General features: G+C 40.7%; 1 protein-coding gene and 1 long non-coding RNA gene across 11 annotated transcripts in view; one reads left to right on the top strand and one right to left on the bottom strand.

Moving 5' to 3' along the window:
- myocd (myocardin) overlaps positions 1–9,197 on the bottom strand; it is a 647,048-nt gene extending 637,851 nt beyond the window's left edge. For 6 of the 9 annotated variants that reach the window (XM_059948785.1, XM_059948789.1, XM_059948786.1 and 3 more), the window contains exon 1: positions 9,016–9,196. The gene's annotated coding sequence lies outside the window, so the exon portion shown is untranslated. Of the gene's footprint in view, positions 1–9,015 lie in introns of all 9 variants that reach the window. The other 3 variants (XM_059948793.1, XM_059948794.1, XM_059948795.1) reach the window with 2 other exon arrangements.
- Positions 9,198–9,319: 122 nt separating this feature from the next.
- The window catches only part of LOC132380158 (uncharacterized), a 32,753-nt gene continuing 25,349 nt past the window's right edge, over positions 9,320–16,723 (top strand). The window contains exon 1 of one of the 2 annotated variants that reach the window (XR_009507671.1): positions 9,320–9,496. This is a non-coding gene — a long non-coding RNA (uncharacterized LOC132380158). Of the gene's footprint in view, positions 9,497–11,274; positions 11,405–16,723 lie in introns of those variants that run through there. The other variant, XR_009507672.1, reaches the window with a different exon arrangement.

The following is a 16,723-nucleotide window of genomic DNA, read 5'->3' as shown; positions in this document are numbered from 1 at the left end:
AAGCATCCAGCGAGTGGCAATTCTGTGGTTAAAAATGCATTGTTAAAAGATTAGTCAGAGAAGAATGGCTAGGCAGGTTCAAACTGACAGGAAGGTGACAGTAACTCGAATAACCATGTGTTGCTACAGTGATGTGCAGAAGAGCATCTCTGAATGCACAGTGCTCAAACTTTGAAGAGGATTCTACAGCAGGAGAAGACCGCACTGGGTTCCACTCCTGTATCAAAAAAAGTGGCCACTGAGTGTATATGAGGACATTGGGGAAAGTGGCCAAAAGTTTAGTGAAATGTTTATATTTTCAGAAACAACCTGAAAAATAACAGAGTTCAAAATTTCAGAAATAGCAGAGAGGAAGACAGAGCAAGAAAAGACAGATAAACAGGAAGGAGGTTAGGCTAAAGAATGGGAAAAATGTTGAGGTATTGTTCAACTCATAGGTCAGAGAACACCTTCAGAGAGTTGATATTTCAGACCAAGGACTCTCCCCTGATGCTGCCAGAGTGCAAAATGATTCCAGCATTTTTTGCTTTTGTTCTGAATTTCCAGATTATGGGGAAAATAACTCATTATCAGTGTTGTCCTGATGTTGTTCAGAGTAAATTTATCATCAAAGTACATACACAATAGTTCACCATATACAACCGTGAGTTTCGTTTTTCTGCATGCACACACAGTAAATCCAGGAAACACAATAAAATTAATGAAAAATCACACACATAAGGACAGACAAACAACCAATATGCAAAGGACAACAGTGAAAATATGAAAGAAAAAATAATAATTATTATTATGAACAACTAAGAAATAAATATTGAGAACATGAGATGAAGAGTCTTTGAAAGTGAGTCCATAGGTTGTGTGAACAGTACAGTGATGGGGCGAGTGAAGTTATCCCCTCTAGTTCAAGGGGCTGTGGTTGAGGGATGATAAATTTTCCTGAAGCTGGTGGTGAGAGTCCTGAGGCCCCTGTACATTCCTTCTGAAAGGAGACCATTGCATGGTCCTGCAATAGCCCTCTGCGTAGATGTACTCAATATTGGGGAGGGCTTTATTAATAATGGACTGGGCTATTTGTAGGGTTTTCCATTCAAGGGCATTGTGTTTCTATACCAGATCATAATGCACCAGTCAATATACTTTCAATTATATGTCCACAGAAGTTTGTCAAAATTTTAGATGTTTTGCCAAATTTTCGCAAACTTCTATGGAAGTAGAGATGCTGCTGTGCTTTCTTCGTAATTGCACTTATGCACTGTGTCCAGGATGGACACTCTGAAACTGTAACACAGAGGAATTTCAAGTTCTGTTCCTTTCCACCTCTGAAGCCCTGAGGACTGGCTCTTGGAGTTCCAGTTTCCTCCTGAAGTCAATAATCAGCTCCTTGGTCTGCTGACGTTGAATGTCAGCAAGGTAGTTGTTGTGGCACCATTCAGCCAGATTTTCAACTTCTGTCCTAGTCACTACCTTTGCTTTGGCCAACAACAGTGGTGTCATCAGCAAAATTTAAATATGGCATTCAAGCTGTGCTTAGCCTTGCAGTCATAAGTATAAAGTGAGTAGAGCAGGGGACTAAGCACAGTCCTGTGGTGCACCTGCACTGATGGAAATAGTGGAGGAAATGTTGTCAATCCAGTTTGACTGAGCTCTACAAGTGAGGAAATCAAGAAGCTTATTGATTCATTTTGAGGGTGTGATAGTGTTGAATCCCTAACAGGGACACAGTTCCTCTTGCTCTCACCTCCCACCCCCAAGAGCCTCCAAATTCAATACTTCATTCTCTGCAACTTCAGGCATCTTCAACGGGAACTTACCACCAAACAAACCCTTATCTCCCACCACTCTCCGCTTTCTGTGGGGATTGCTCTCTCCATGATTCCCTATCCATTCATACCTTCCCACTTATCTTCCTTCTGGGACATAGCCCTGCAGGTGGCTAAAATGCTACACCTGCATATTTACATCCTCCCTTACCTCCATTTAGGACCTCAAATATAGTCCTTCTCAGTGAAGCAAAACTTCACCCTTCACCTGCAAATTTTCTGGGGTCATCTACTGAATCCAGTGCTCCTGATTCCGTCTCCTCTACATTGGTGAAGCCCGATATAAATTTGGGGGCTGCTTTGTTGATTCGCCAAGAGCAGAATTTCCTAGTAGCAAACCATTTTAATCCTATCCCCATTCCCACATGTCGGTCCATGGACTCCTCTTTTGCCACGATAAAGCCACCCTCAGGATGGAGGAGCAACACCTCATATTCCGTTTGGGTAGCATCTGACTGGAAGGCATGAACATCACTTTCTCCTTCCAGCAAAAGTTTCCCTCCCCCTTCTTCTATTCTGGCCTCTTATCACTTCTCCTCACGTGCCTCTCACCTCTTCCTGATACCCCTCCTTCTCCCTTTCTCACATGGTCCACTCTCCTCTCCTGTCAAATTCCTCTTTCTCCAACACAAACTTTATCACACGCCTGGCTTCAGCCCTATCACCTTCTATCTACCTTTTCATTCTGTCATCTTCTTCTTTTCTTCTCAGTCCTGAAGAAGGATCACAGCCCGAAACGTTGACTGTTTATTAATTTCTGTAGATAGTGCCTAACCTGCTGAGTTCCTCCAGCATTTTTTGTGTGTTGCTCTGGTTTTCCAGCTTTGGCATAATCTCCGGCTTTTATCCTCCATCTTTCCAGTTGTGCGGAAGGGTCTTGACCCATAATATTGACTGTTCCTTTTCCTCCATCAATGTTACCTGTTGAGTTCTTCCAGCATTTTGTGTGTGTTGCACCAGATTTCCAGCACTTATATTCTCTTGTGTTGCCAAATGGTTAATATACTGCAAATTGAGATTGAGCTCTAGCCAGCAATAGGCACAGAAAGTATAGTTGAAATAGAATGAGTAGGCTATGAGTGTTTTTCTAAAAAAAATCTATCTATCTATCTATTTATTTATTTATTTATTAAATTTTAGAAAATTACAAAGAATAAATGTGATGGCAAAATAGTGAGAAAAATAATATTAACCCTCCCCCCCCCTTAACCCTTATCTAAAAAAAGCAAAAGAAAGAAAGAATGCCTGGATATCGGAGGATCCCCACATGCTCCATGGAGTTCAAAATAATTTTAATATTTATTTTTACTTTCCCCAATTACTTTATAATTTTATCTTCAAGGGACCTATGTATTTAATCCTATCTTTTGTAGGTATGGGAGCCAAATTTTCAAAAATATATCATATTCATTTCTTAGATTGTATGTAATTTTTTCAAGTGGAATACAACTATGTATTTCATTATTCCAACGATCCATAGTTAAATATAAATCGGGTTTCCAAGTAACTGCGATAACTTTTTTGGCTACTGCCAAAGCAATTTTTATACATTTTTTCTGATACTTATTCAATTTAAGTTTCGGTATTGTCCCTTCAATGTCTCCTAATAAAAATAGTACTGGACTATGTGGGAATTGTACTCCAGTAATTTGTTCCAATAAAAGTCTTAGATTTATCTAAAATGTTGAATTTTAAAACAAGACCAAGTAGAATATAAAAAAGTACCAATTTCTTGATTACATCGAAAACATTGGTCAGACATATTTGAATTTAATCTATTTATTTTCTGTGGTGTTATATATAATTGATGTAAAAAATTATATTGTATTAATCTAAGTCGAACATTTATTGTATTTCTCATACTATCAGAACTTAATCTTGACCAGTTTTTTCCATCAATTTTAACATTCAAATCAGATTCCCATTTTTGTCTTGATTTGTGAATTCCTGATTTAATTGTCTGTTTTTGAATCAAATTATACATACAAGATGTAAATTTTTTAATTTTTCCTTTTTGAATTAATATTTCTATTTCACTAGATTTTGGCAAAAAACATTGTTTGACCTAGCTTTTCTCGTAAATAAGCCTTTAATTGAAAATAACAGAAAAGAGTGTTATTTGATATTTTATATTTATTTTTTAATTGATCAAACAACATCAATATACCTCCTTCAAAACAAACACCTATATATTTAATCCCCTTTTGGAACCAATTATGTAAAAGTTTATTATCCATTGTAAAAGGAATAAGCCTATTTTGAATTACGGGGCTCTGAGTGTTGATCAAAAGAAGGGAGTGATAATAAACAGATCTATGAATAAGATGATGAGAAGAATTGACAGGAAACATAAAATGGAAAGTACACACAGCAGGGAGAGCTTTGTGAAGGATATTAAGACAATGAACTGAGGGTAGCAAAATAATTAGATGGAACTTGGAATTAAGTTCCACACAAATATTTGATATAGACACAAAGGAAAATAGTGAGGATGTCTGGATGAAAACATTTTAATTGTGTCAGGCCATGCATTGGAGAATGACTATAGTAAATAAGAATGAAAAGGAACAGAGCTACGTTGAGCATTTGAAGGAAAATAAAATATGGAGTGTGTTGCTTTTCTACTCTACTAACAATGCTATTCTGTTGATATGTTACCAAACACATACTCATTGAATCATTAAAATCTACTGCAGAGTGCAGAGACTGATAACTGAGGATAAGACAATTTCAAACAACATGTATATAGCTTGCTCAAGGGCTCTTCAGAGACTGCATATGGAATGTTCTATAAACATTGTTGATGTCCAGAGACCAGGTGGTCACATGACACATTCCTTAAAGGAGTAACAATTAAAGTTCCTGACCAATGCACGGCGAGCAATGCACTAACTCAGAAATAACAAGGATAGTTTGTGCCCTAAGATGGTTACGAAGCACATCTCTATTCCTTTTATGTTTAATATATTGGCAGTGCCTTATTTGTTTCACGGTTTCTCAAACTAGCTCGTTTTCTTTCCTCCTATTTGATTTTACAGTGGGGTACTGACTGTAGTTTTACTCTTTAATTTTAAACATGTATTGTCTTAGAAAAATGTTTCCCAAGGGCCCGGCAGAATTGTCATACTAAACAAGCCTGGAAAGAGTTCCAGTTTTAGATGGGCAGAGGCAGTGCAAGAGACTTCATTACCTTTACGTTATAAAGGGCCAGGTTTCCAGCTCTTGGTGGCAATGAGATTCTGATGGTCAAGGAGTTTTGTACAGTGAGGAGTGGGGGGGGGGGGGGAGAGGAGGAAATAGTGGATGGGTGGCAACTCTTGTGACGCCAGGAAATCAGAACAGAACATTACAGAACAGGTCAAGGCATTTTAGCTCATCGTGCCTGCACCAACCATAACAGCAAGCTAACTAATCTCATCTGCCTGCACATGTCCACATCCCACTATTCACTGCCTGTTCATGTGCTTGTCAAAATGATTCTTAAACTTCGTTATCATATCTGTTTCTACAATCTCCTTTGGCAGCACATTCCAGCAGCTAAAACTTTCTGCATAAATCAAACCTTGCAAATATCCTTTCAACTATCTTGCTGCATCTTTTGACATTTTTTTCTTATTCCAATAACCTCCTCACTTTTTAACTGGTTTGATAAAACTTGCAAAACTTAACTGTGGCCTTCTATCAAATTTATTTCCTGGTGATCTCTTGGGATTTATCAGACACAAGGACAAAAGGTACACTCATGGAATCATTGTGATTGTTTAGGGATTGGCTAATTGGAAGAAAAGATAAGAGAGAGAAGCCAAGCAAAATGCACAAAACGCTGGAGGAACTCAGCAGGCCAGGCAAATTATTTGGAAAAGAGTCCAGTCAACATTTTGGGCTGAGACCCTTCATCAGGACTAGAGAAAAAAAAAGGTGAGTGGAGTTGAAATGTGGGTTTGGTGGTGGAGGGATAGGTGATAGGTGAAAACAGGAGGGAGAGGTGTGAAGTAAAGAGCTGGGAAGTTGTTTAGTGAAAGAGATACAGGGCTGGTGAAGGGGGAATCTAATAGGAGAGGACAGAAGGCCATAGAAGAAAGAAAAGGGGGGGGGGAAGGAGCACAGAGGGAGACAATGGACAGCCAAAGAGATAAGGTGAGAGAGGTAAGAGGGTTTGAGGTTTCTAAAACCTCCAGGAATGACCACCCCTCTTTCAGCATTCCCTATCCCCTTTTTCCGCTTTCACCTTAACTTCTTTCCTGCCCATCACCTCCCTCTGGTGCTCCTCCCCACTTTTCTTTCTTCCAGGGCCTTCTGTATTACATTCCCCCTTCTCCAGCCCTTCATCCCTTTCACCAATCAACTTTCTAGCTTTTTACATCACCCCTGCCCCTCTCGGTTTCACATTTCTCATCACCTCACATTTCTCCCTGCCCTTCCCCCTACCTACCTTTTAACTCTACTCCTCGTCTTCTTTTTTCTCCAGACATGCTGAAGCGTCTCAGCCCGAAACATCAACACCATAGATACTGCCTGGCCTGCTGAGTTCCTCCAGCATTTTGTGTGTGTTGCTTGGATTTCCAGCATCTCCAGATTTTCTCTTGTTTGGGACAGAAGCCAATCTGGATGCTAAGGAAGTTTCAATAATTGTATTGTGCTCAAGGGCAGGGATAGTAGTTGGGGAAAGGACAGCCAAGTAGTTGGGATGGACACTCAATGATTCAGGAACAGCTTCTTCCCCTCTGCCATCACATACACACTTTCTGTAATTTATAGTTTTTATTATTATGTATTGCAATGTTCTGCTGCCACATAGCAACAAGTTTCATGACATATGCCAGTGATATTGAAACTGATTCTGATTTAGATTCTCGACACTGGAATCAATGACGGTAAGAGGTTGCACAGTGCAGACACTGAGGGAAGGGAAGAAAGGGTATGCAGAGCATAGAAAGTTGGGAAAACAGACAGAAATGTGGGAAATATTGTAATGACATATTTGCAGGATAGTTTGTTGAAAATGGAGAAAATGTTCTTGCTCCTCCTGGACAGAGCAGTGATAATCTCCTCAATTTGGCCCTCCGTCTTATCTTCAGTGCCAGATTGCAGGAGGTCTGAGGAAATCTGACTGAAAACAAAGTAACTATTGCAATGCAGGCAGGCTAACAACCCAAACTATTTAAAGGACCAATTCAGTTTCTGGAAGCAGATTACACTGTCACCAGTCATGCCAGCTCAATTAAGGCAAAAAGTGGGTGTGTACAACACAGATGTTATACATGTCCCAAACTAAAATAGTCCAGAATTTAATCCATCCATTTTTGGGATAGAAGAGTTGTTCATCAGAGTACGGGTTCCCAAGAAAGGGTTGCATTAGCTTTGATATCCATAATGAAATTGTGTATTAAATTTCAACCATTAATAGCAAACACTCTGGGAAATGCGATGGATGGTCCTTGACATTGGAAATCTGAGATTTAACCAGAATCAAAAAAAATCAAGAAATAGAAGAAAATAAATTAAATAATAATTGTTTAATATTAAATCAGATAGCTAAATATTATTTTATGGTAACTGTGAATTTTCGGTATTTTAAAGTTAGAAATAATGAGGTGGGAAATTCCCTTCTCATTCATGGCATCACTTTATTGATGGTCAGGTTCCCGTTTCATCTTATTGAGGAGCCAATTCAGAGGGAAGCAAATGGAAGTACAGTTGATCGGGAGTAATGAGAGTCAAACAGGTCTAGTAGTTCGACAGGTCTGTAAAAAAGAATCATGTCAGGATCTTCAGGGAAAATACGAGCGGATCCATGTGAGAGACTTTAAAACATTTGACAGCTTTGAAGGAAGACAAAACTGGAGAAGAAGCTTTGTAGTCTGGCTTTCAATTGGCCACTTTAGAGGGCCTGGTTATAATCCATGCACCTTGCTACATCTCAGCATACAAGCTACTGCTAAACAGGTTTTTAATGTGTTCAAATTGGACTGATCTTTGAAGTTCATGACATGGGAATGAGGAGCAGAATATTGCCATTTCACACCTTGAGTCCACTCTGCCATTAAATATGTCCAATTATCTGAATTCAACTTCCTGTTCCTGCTTTCTCCCTGTAACCATAATCCTTAGCCATACTTAATGAATACTTGAGTATCTCAACTCTGAGCACAAGAAGCAATTGCTCTCAATAAGTTCCTGACCAACTTGTCCATGCATGATTATCTTTCAAAATTCTGCTGTGCCCAAAGTGTGCCAAGTCACAGAAGAAAATATTCCTTTTACATTAAAATTCTGTGACTTCAGGACACACAACAACCAATTTGCATGTGGTAATGTCCAGATGACAGTAGTTCAGTAGATATTGTTGGGTGGTGATAATGGTGATTAAAGACCTTATGGGGAAAAGCCCGTTTTCTTCAAATACTGATATGAAATCTTCTCCATCACTTGAGAGGGTGGATCAGAAGTTAATGGCTCAACTGAAAGACAACATTGACAACAATGCAGCATTCCGTAGTGAAACAATGAACCATTAAATTTGGGGGACCTACTTTCAATACTTCCCTTAAAACCAACATATAAAGAACTATGATCAATTTAAAAATAATATTTTGATATCTAATTCTGTTCCCTTGTTTTAATAAATTATAAAACATGTGAGGCTGATAGCATCACTGAAGAACACTTGAGGTCATCAAGGGGTCAATAAATGGAAAGCGGAATAATTAGCAGCAAGATTCTGTGGAGGACATGTCCTTGCTATGTCTGCATTAACTCCTTTGCAAAACATATACAGAAACTCCTCAATTCAAATTATCTTTACAAATTATCAACAAGTCTCTGATAACTAAAAATAATCTAGTGGCAAAAATATGTTTTGCGAACAGTGAAAAATAATTAAAATAGGTATCAGACAGAAACATTTCAATGATTAATATAATGCATAAGTATCTATTCCATTAATACCACGATAACTAGCATCATGTTAATCCAAATAAACTAGTGAACGCATTTCTTTAACAAACATTACTTATATCATGGCAATTGCCCGAGGTATTGTTACACAGCAGATATTACACCAGTGTACAAGCAGGTATCTGAGACTTCCTGTTGGTGAAAATAGACACACCACAAACTACTTCAAGGTTCAGGAAGAAATTTGCAACCAAGAGTGCGCACTAAAAAAAACAAGAAGAATGAAAGTGAAAACTACCTCTGCGTCCTGAGGCTGAGTAGTAAGCGGGTCGCAATTTCGCAACTTGTACAAATGTTGCTGAGGAAAAACTTCCCTGTGTCTTAATTTTTATTTGGATCACAGACTGACAGCTGTGACTGAGGCAAACTGGAACTACAACGGATAAACAGCTGCTTTTTGCTGGCTGCCGGGAACAGCCGAAAACAATGTTGACGGAAATAACCGAACGCTCCTGAGAATCAGCGTCTTCGGCGGGAGCGCGCCGTCAAACTCAGCCTCCTCTGCTCAAAAGCGGTTCCCACGGAAAAAGCCGAATCGAAATTGTTGCTGACGGAAATGGTCGAATAAATTCTGATTTTTATCTGCTGCAGTTTTATTTTTTCCCAAACTTCTGACTATTTGGAAGAATAGAGTGAAATTTGTTTTCTTAAAAAAAAGAAAAAGTCCACTCAAGAGAGGAACATGACATCAAGCAAAGGCACTGTCTTGACAAGCCCAGGTAAGTTCGAAGTTGCGACAATGAAGTTCTGCAGATGAGGCTTGCACTTCAGAATGGTAAGTGTCCAGCTGATGTGGAAGTGCACAAGACGATTTGGGAGGAAGAGTCAAGAAGGGTGGGACCATGTCAAAGTAAACACTAAGTTTCTCATACAAGATAGGACGTTTGATGTCATGTACGCACATCTCTCTATGGACAGAGAGCGAGAGATCAATGGACGTGCAAACACACTAGACTGTGAAATTGTAGGAAAGGCTGCAGCCTGCAGAAATGCCAGCTTTGATAAGTACCAAAATATAGAGAAGAGGGAACGGGTCAAAATTAAGGCATGGGATGATAAGTGAACGTGAATATTTTAACAATCAAGTGCCAAGCGATGTCCATCTTTAGCGAAATGAAGTCCAGCTTGCTCATCTTGCCTTTTCAGTTTTGAATGTACCGCAATTAGCATCGTGAATACATGAAATCAAAAGAAGCAATTGTACAGTGACTAACTCTGGAACATAAAGCAATAAACAAGGAACAGAAAAATTAGGTGCAGGGGCAGGGGATTGAGCCCCTTATGCCACTGATATGATTGAGAACTGAACTGTTATTTTGTCAATCCACCTTTCAACCACTTGTTATCAATGTTCAATCTATCCATGCCTTCAAGTATTTGAAGACACTGCTTCCGAGGAAGAGAAGCACTCATCTCAGAGAGCAAAATTTCCTTCTGTCTTAAAAGACCAAACCTTTTTTTGTCCAAATCCACCTTGTCAAACCTTCTCAGGATCTCAAACGTTTCAATCAAGTGATCTGTCACATCTTTATACCAGCAGACTCAGGCATAACCAGTCCATTTTATCTTCAAAAGACAACTTATCCATTCTAGATATTGGTCCAGAAAACCTATTGTGAAGTTAAAAAAAATTGTGTTGCTAATGACCTATCTCTGAACCATATTTGCACTAGTTATGTGTGGAATTCCCCTTGCAATAAACAATAATAGTTTGTTCTAACAGTCAACATTTCAGGCCAAGACCCTTCTTTGGTTTCTGATGAATGGTGTTAGCCCAATACATTAACTGTTTATTCCCCTCCATCGATGCTGTCTCACTTGCTGAGTTTCTCCAGCATTTTGTGTGCTGCTCAAGATTTCCAGCATCTGCAGAATCTTGTATTTATAACCTGTTAGCATTCCAATGAGCCTAGTATAAAACATAGAACATAACAGCACAGTACAGACCTTTAACTGAGCCCTTAACCTACTCTGTTCAATCTAACTCTTCCCTCCCACATTGCCTTCCATTGTTGTATCGTCCATGTGCCTAAGAGTCTATTAAATGTTCCTAATATACCTGCCTCTACCACCACCCCTGGCATTGCGTTCCACACACCTACCATTCTCTGAGTGGGAAAACTTACCTCTGACATCCCCCTCTACTTTCCTCCAAACACCTTAAAATTATGCCCCCCCCCCCCCCAGATGTTAGCCATTTTCACCTTGCTAAAAAAAGTCTCTGGCTGTCCACTGATCTATTCCTCTTATAATTTTATACATCAAGTCACCACTCATTCTCCTTGGCTCCGAAGAGGAAAGGACTAGCTTGCTTAAACTAAGATATATCCCCCATAAGATATGTCCCCCAATCCAGACAATATCATGGTAAATCTCTTCTGCACTCTCTCTAAAGCTTGCATATCCTTTCTGTAATGTCATGACCAGAAATGAACACAATATTCCAAGTGTGGTTTAAAAATGGGGTTTTATAGAGTCGCATCATTACCTTGCAGCTCTTGAACTTGATCCCCTGACTAACTAAGGCCAGCACACCATATGCCTTCTTAGCAACCCTGTCAACTTGTGCAGCGCCGTTGAAAGATCTGTGGATGTGGATCCCAAGATGCCTCTGTTCCTCCACACTGGTAAGAATACAGCCATTAAGCCTGTATTCTGCCTTCAAATTTGACCTTGCAAGTAAATCACTTCACTCTTTTCTGAGTTTAACTCCATCTGGCACTAATCAGCACAGCACTTAAACCTATCAATATCTCATTGTAATCCTTGATAATCTTCTACATTATCCACAACTCCATCAACCTTTGTGTTGTCTGCTAACCCACTCTTCCATTTCCTCATCCAAATCATTTATGAAAATCATAAAGAGCAGGGGTCCCAGCAGAGATCCCTAAGGAACACCACTGGGCACCAACCCGCTGGCAGAATGCACTCTATCTACAACCATACGCTGCCTTTTATGAGCATTCTAATTCTGATTGCTCACAACCAAGCTTTCCTGGATCCCATGCCACCTGACTTTCCAAATGAGCCTTCCATGGGGATCCTTATCAAATGCTTTACGAAAATCTAAATAAGTCATATCACTCCTCTACATTCATCAATGTGCTTTGTCACAGCCTCAAAGAATTAATTTAGGCTCATGAGGCACGACCTGCCCTTCACTAAGTCATGCTGACTATCCTCAATCAGACTTTGGTTCTCCAAATGCCTGTAAATCCTGTCTCCAAGAATCTCTTCAGTAGTTTGCCCACTTCACTGGTATATAATTTCCAGGGTTATTACTACTCCCTTCCTCGAATGAAGGAATGACGTTTGCCACACTTGAATCTGAAACTACCCCTGTGGCCAGTGAGGACACGAAGATCATTGCCAAAGGCACAGCAATCTCTTCCTTCATTTCCCATAGTAACCTGGGAATGCCAACCATACTTTTATTAGTAGATGCTGCCTGGCCTGCTGAGTTCCTCCAGTATTTTGTGTGTGTTGCTTGGATTTCCAGCTTCTGCAGGTTTTCTCTTGTTTGGGATATATTCCATCCGGCCCCGGAGACATATCCACTCCTAAGTTTTTCAAAAGTCCCTGCTTGTCCTCTTTCTTAATATCAACGTGTTATACGTAGCAACATGTTTTACCCCATCCTTGCAAACGGCAAGGCCACTCTCACTGGTGAATACTGAGCTAAAGTTGTCATTGAGGACCTCCCTATCTCCTCATAACTCCAGGCTCATGTTTCCTTTTCTGGCCATCCTCCTGTTATTCATATATGTGTAGAACACGTTGGGGATTTCCTGAATTCTACTCGCCAAGGCCTTCTCATGCCCCCCCCCCCCTTTCTTGGTCTCCAATGTCCATTCCTAAGCTCCTTCCTGGTTACCTTGTCACTCTCCAGAAATCAATCAGAACCTTGCTTCCTAAACCCAAAGTAAGCATCTTTCTTTCTCTGGATTAGATATTCCACATCTCTTGTCAAAAGTGGCTCCTTCACCCTACCATACTTTCCATGCCAGAATGGGACAAACCTATCCAGAATCTCACATAAGTACCCCCCAAACAACCTCCACCTGGCAAGATGGTGCTTACAAGGCACAGCAACATTTTGCGGGCAGCTAACAAAACCCCTAACTATTGTATTAAATATGCTTTTTCTGGACTATGAACACTGCAGCCTGTAATTTCCCTTCGGGACCGTCTGTATGACCTGGTGTTTTTGTGGTAGCCTGAAAGATTCAGCAAACTAGACTCTCAAGAATGCAGGCGTGGCCGCTGCTGGAGCAAACATAGAGCAGATTGAAACTTCAGGCCAGATTGAAGCAGCAGGTCTGGGCCTGAGAGTGGGAAACAAACCAATGTTTAGACGATTTAAGCACCAAGCTAAATTAAAAAGATCACGATGTTGAAGCTAAGGATGAGGGTGTTCAGCCTACCACTCCAAGAGGCTTTACTTGCTTCAGAGCTGAACTGGCTCCTTGGCTGCGGCCTACAGCCATCAGGCTCCTGGACCTGCTGGGGTTCCATGGCTGTGAACTCTGCAGTTCCTGTCCTTTGTATTATTTGTTTACTTTTTATTGTTTGCACGATTTGTTCTTTTTTCACACATTGGGCATGTGATGGTATTTGTTGCGTTGAGTTTTCTCAGTGGGTTAGACCACAAGACTTTGGAACAGAATTAGGCCATTCAGCCCATTGTCTGTTCCTCTATTTAATCATGGCTGATCCATTTTCCTCTCAACCCCATTCTCCTGGCTTCTCCTCATGATCTTTCACCCCCGACTAATCAGGAACCTATTGACCTTCACCTTAAATGTACCTAGTGACTTGGTCTTCACAGTTGTCTGTAGCAATGATTCACCGCCCTCTGGCTACTTTGAGGCTGTGCTCTCTAGTCCTAGACTCGCCCTCAAAGGAAACATCTCCTTCACATGCACCCTGTCTAGGCTTTCAACGTTCAATAGGTTTCAATGAGATCACCCAGAGCCTTCAATCGCTGCTCATATGATAAGTCTTTCATTCCTGGAATCATTCTCGTGAATCTCCTCTGAACCCTCTCCAATGTTGGCATCATCCTTCCTCAAATAAAGGGCCCAAAACTACTCACAAAGGAGGCCTCACCAGTGCTTTATACAGCCTCAGCATTACAACCGTGTTTTTATATACCAGACCTCTAGCAATGAATGCTAATATTGGATTTGCCTTCCTCACCACCAGTTCAACTTGCAAATTAACATTTAGGGAATCCTACATGAGGACTCTCAAATCCCTTTCCACCTCTGATTTTTTAAATTTTTTTCCCTATTTATAAAATAGTCTATGTTTATATTCCTTCTGCCAAAGTCCATGAATGTACACTTCCCGACACTGTATTCCATCTGTCATCTCTTTGCCCAGTCTCCCAATCCATCTAAGTCCTTCTACAGGCACTATGCTTCCTCAACAATAAATGCCCCTTCAGCTGTCTTTGTACCATACACAAAGCCATCAATTTTTTCAACCAAATCATTGACATACAATGTAAAAAGAAGGGGTCCTAATACAGACCCCTGTGCAACACCATTAGTTACCAGCAGCCAATCTGAAAAGGATCCCTTTAGTCCCTCTGTTTACCTCCTGCCAATCAGCAAATGCTCTATCCATACTTGTATCCTTCCTGTAATACTGTAGGGTCTTGTTTATCAGCCTCACGTGCGACAGCTTGTTAAAGGCCTTCTGAGAATCCAAGTATACAACATCCACTGATTCTACTTTGTCTATCCCAGTTGTTATACCTTCAAATAATTCCAACAGACTGTCAGACAAGGTTTTCTCTTAAGGACACAATGCTGACGCTGGTCTATTTTGCCATATGCCGGAAAGTAACCCAAAACCATATCCTTAACGATCAACTCCAGCTTTTTCCCAACCACAGAGATCAGGCTAACAGGCCTATAATTTCCTTCCTTCTATTTCATTCTCTTCTCGAAGAATGGAGAGATATTTGCAATTTTTGAGTCCTCTGGAACCATGCCAGAACCTATTGGCTCTGAAAATTATTAATGCCTTCACAATTTCTTCAACTACCTCTTTCAGAACACTGGGGTGTAGTCCATCAGGTCCAGGTGACTTCTTATCTAACATAAGTGCTTCCAGTTTCCTTAGCACTCATCTCTGCCAGCTGACACACTCAAATTTTTGCTCCATTATATCCTCTTTTGCTTTTATGTTGGTTTTGACTTCTGTTGTCAGCCATGGTTGTGTCATCCTGCATTTAGAATATGTCCTCTTCTTTGGGATGTGTCTACCCTGTGCCTTCTAAATTGTTCACAGAAACCAGCCATTGCTGCTCTGCCATCATCCCTGCTAGTGTCCACTTCCAAACAACTTTGGCCAGCTCACCTCTTATGCCTCTGTAATTCCCTTTACTCCACTGTAATACTGATACATCTGCCTTTTGCTTCTCCATCTCAGTTGTAGGGTGAATTCAATCATATTATGATCACTGTTTCCTTAAGGGTTCCTTTATCTTAAGGTCCCTAATCATATCCACTTCATTACACAATACCCAATCCAGAATTGCTGATCCCCTCAAGAGCTCAAACAAAAGCTGCTACAAAAGTTCATCTCAGAGGGATTTCACAAATTCTCCCTTTTGGGATCCAGCATCAACTTGATTTTCCCAATCCATCTTGCATATTAAAATCGCACATGACTAATGTAATATTTTCTTTTTGACATGCTTTTTCTATCTCCCACTGTAATTTGTAGACCACATCCCAGCTACTATTCAGAGGCCTGTAAATAACTCCCAGAGTCTTCTTAGCCTTGCAATTTCGTAATTCTACCCATGAGTATTCTACATCTTCTGATCCTGTGTCACCTCTTTCTAAAGATTTGATTTCAGTTTTTACCAGCAGAGCCACTCTCCTCCTCTGCCTACCTGTCTGTGCTTTCAATAGACTGTTTATCCTTGGATATTAAGTTCCCAACTACAATTATCTTTCTGCCATGATTCTGTGATACCCACAAAGTCATACCTGCCAATCTTTAACTGATCAACTACCTTATTTTGTATACTGTGTGCATGCAAGTATAACATTTTGAGTCCTGGATATGTCACCCTTTTCAATCTGGTCCTCCTTCTAAACTGCAACCCATCTTACTGGCTGCAATATTTCCCTACCATCTGCCTGTCCCTCCTGACACTACCTCTGCATATATACCAATATCCCATTCCTCAACCCCATCACTGTGGCTTCTACCCCCACCTCTAGCAAATCTGCCTCAAGGATATTTGTCCCCCTCAGGTTCAGGTATAGCTCATACCTTCCCCAGAAGAGAACCCAATGATCCATAAATCTGAAACCCTGCCTTCTGCACTGATTCCTCAGCCACACATTCTTCTGCCAAATCATCCTACTCTTGCCCTCACTGGTGCATGGCCCAGGCAGCAATCCAGAGGTTGTTACCCTGGAGGTCCTGATTTTCAGCTTTCTACCTAGCTCCCTAAATTCTTTATTTAGGGCCTCCCCTCTTTTCCTTCTTATGTCATGGGTATCAATATGCACCAAGAGATCTGGCTGCTAACCTTCCCCCTTTAGAACATTGTGGATACAATCCAAGACATCCCTGACCCTCCCACTTGAGAGGAAACATACCACATGGATCTCTCTATTGCCTCCACAGACTCTCCTGTTTAGTTCTCTCAGTATGGAATCTCCTATCACCAATGCATTCCTCCTCTGCCCCCTCCCCTTCTGAGCCACAATGCCAGACCCAGTTGCTGCAGCTCCATCACCGAAGGTATCCAGTAGAGTACGCTTGTTAATGAGGGGAACGGCCACAGGGGTATGCTGTACCAGCTGCCTACTTCCCTTCCCTTTCCTGCCTACCGTAACCTAGGGGTGACTACCTCCCTGTAGCTCTTATCGATCATCTCCTCTGTTTCCCTTATGAGCCAAAGGTGATTGAGT

This window comes from Hypanus sabinus, chromosome 23, assembly GCF_030144855.1.
Source record: "Hypanus sabinus isolate sHypSab1 chromosome 23, sHypSab1.hap1, whole genome shotgun sequence".
NCBI lineage: Eukaryota > Metazoa > Chordata > Chondrichthyes > Myliobatiformes > Dasyatidae > Hypanus > Hypanus sabinus.
The sequence above is the reverse complement of the archived record's forward strand: the minus strand, read 5'-3'. Positions and strand labels throughout refer to the sequence as shown.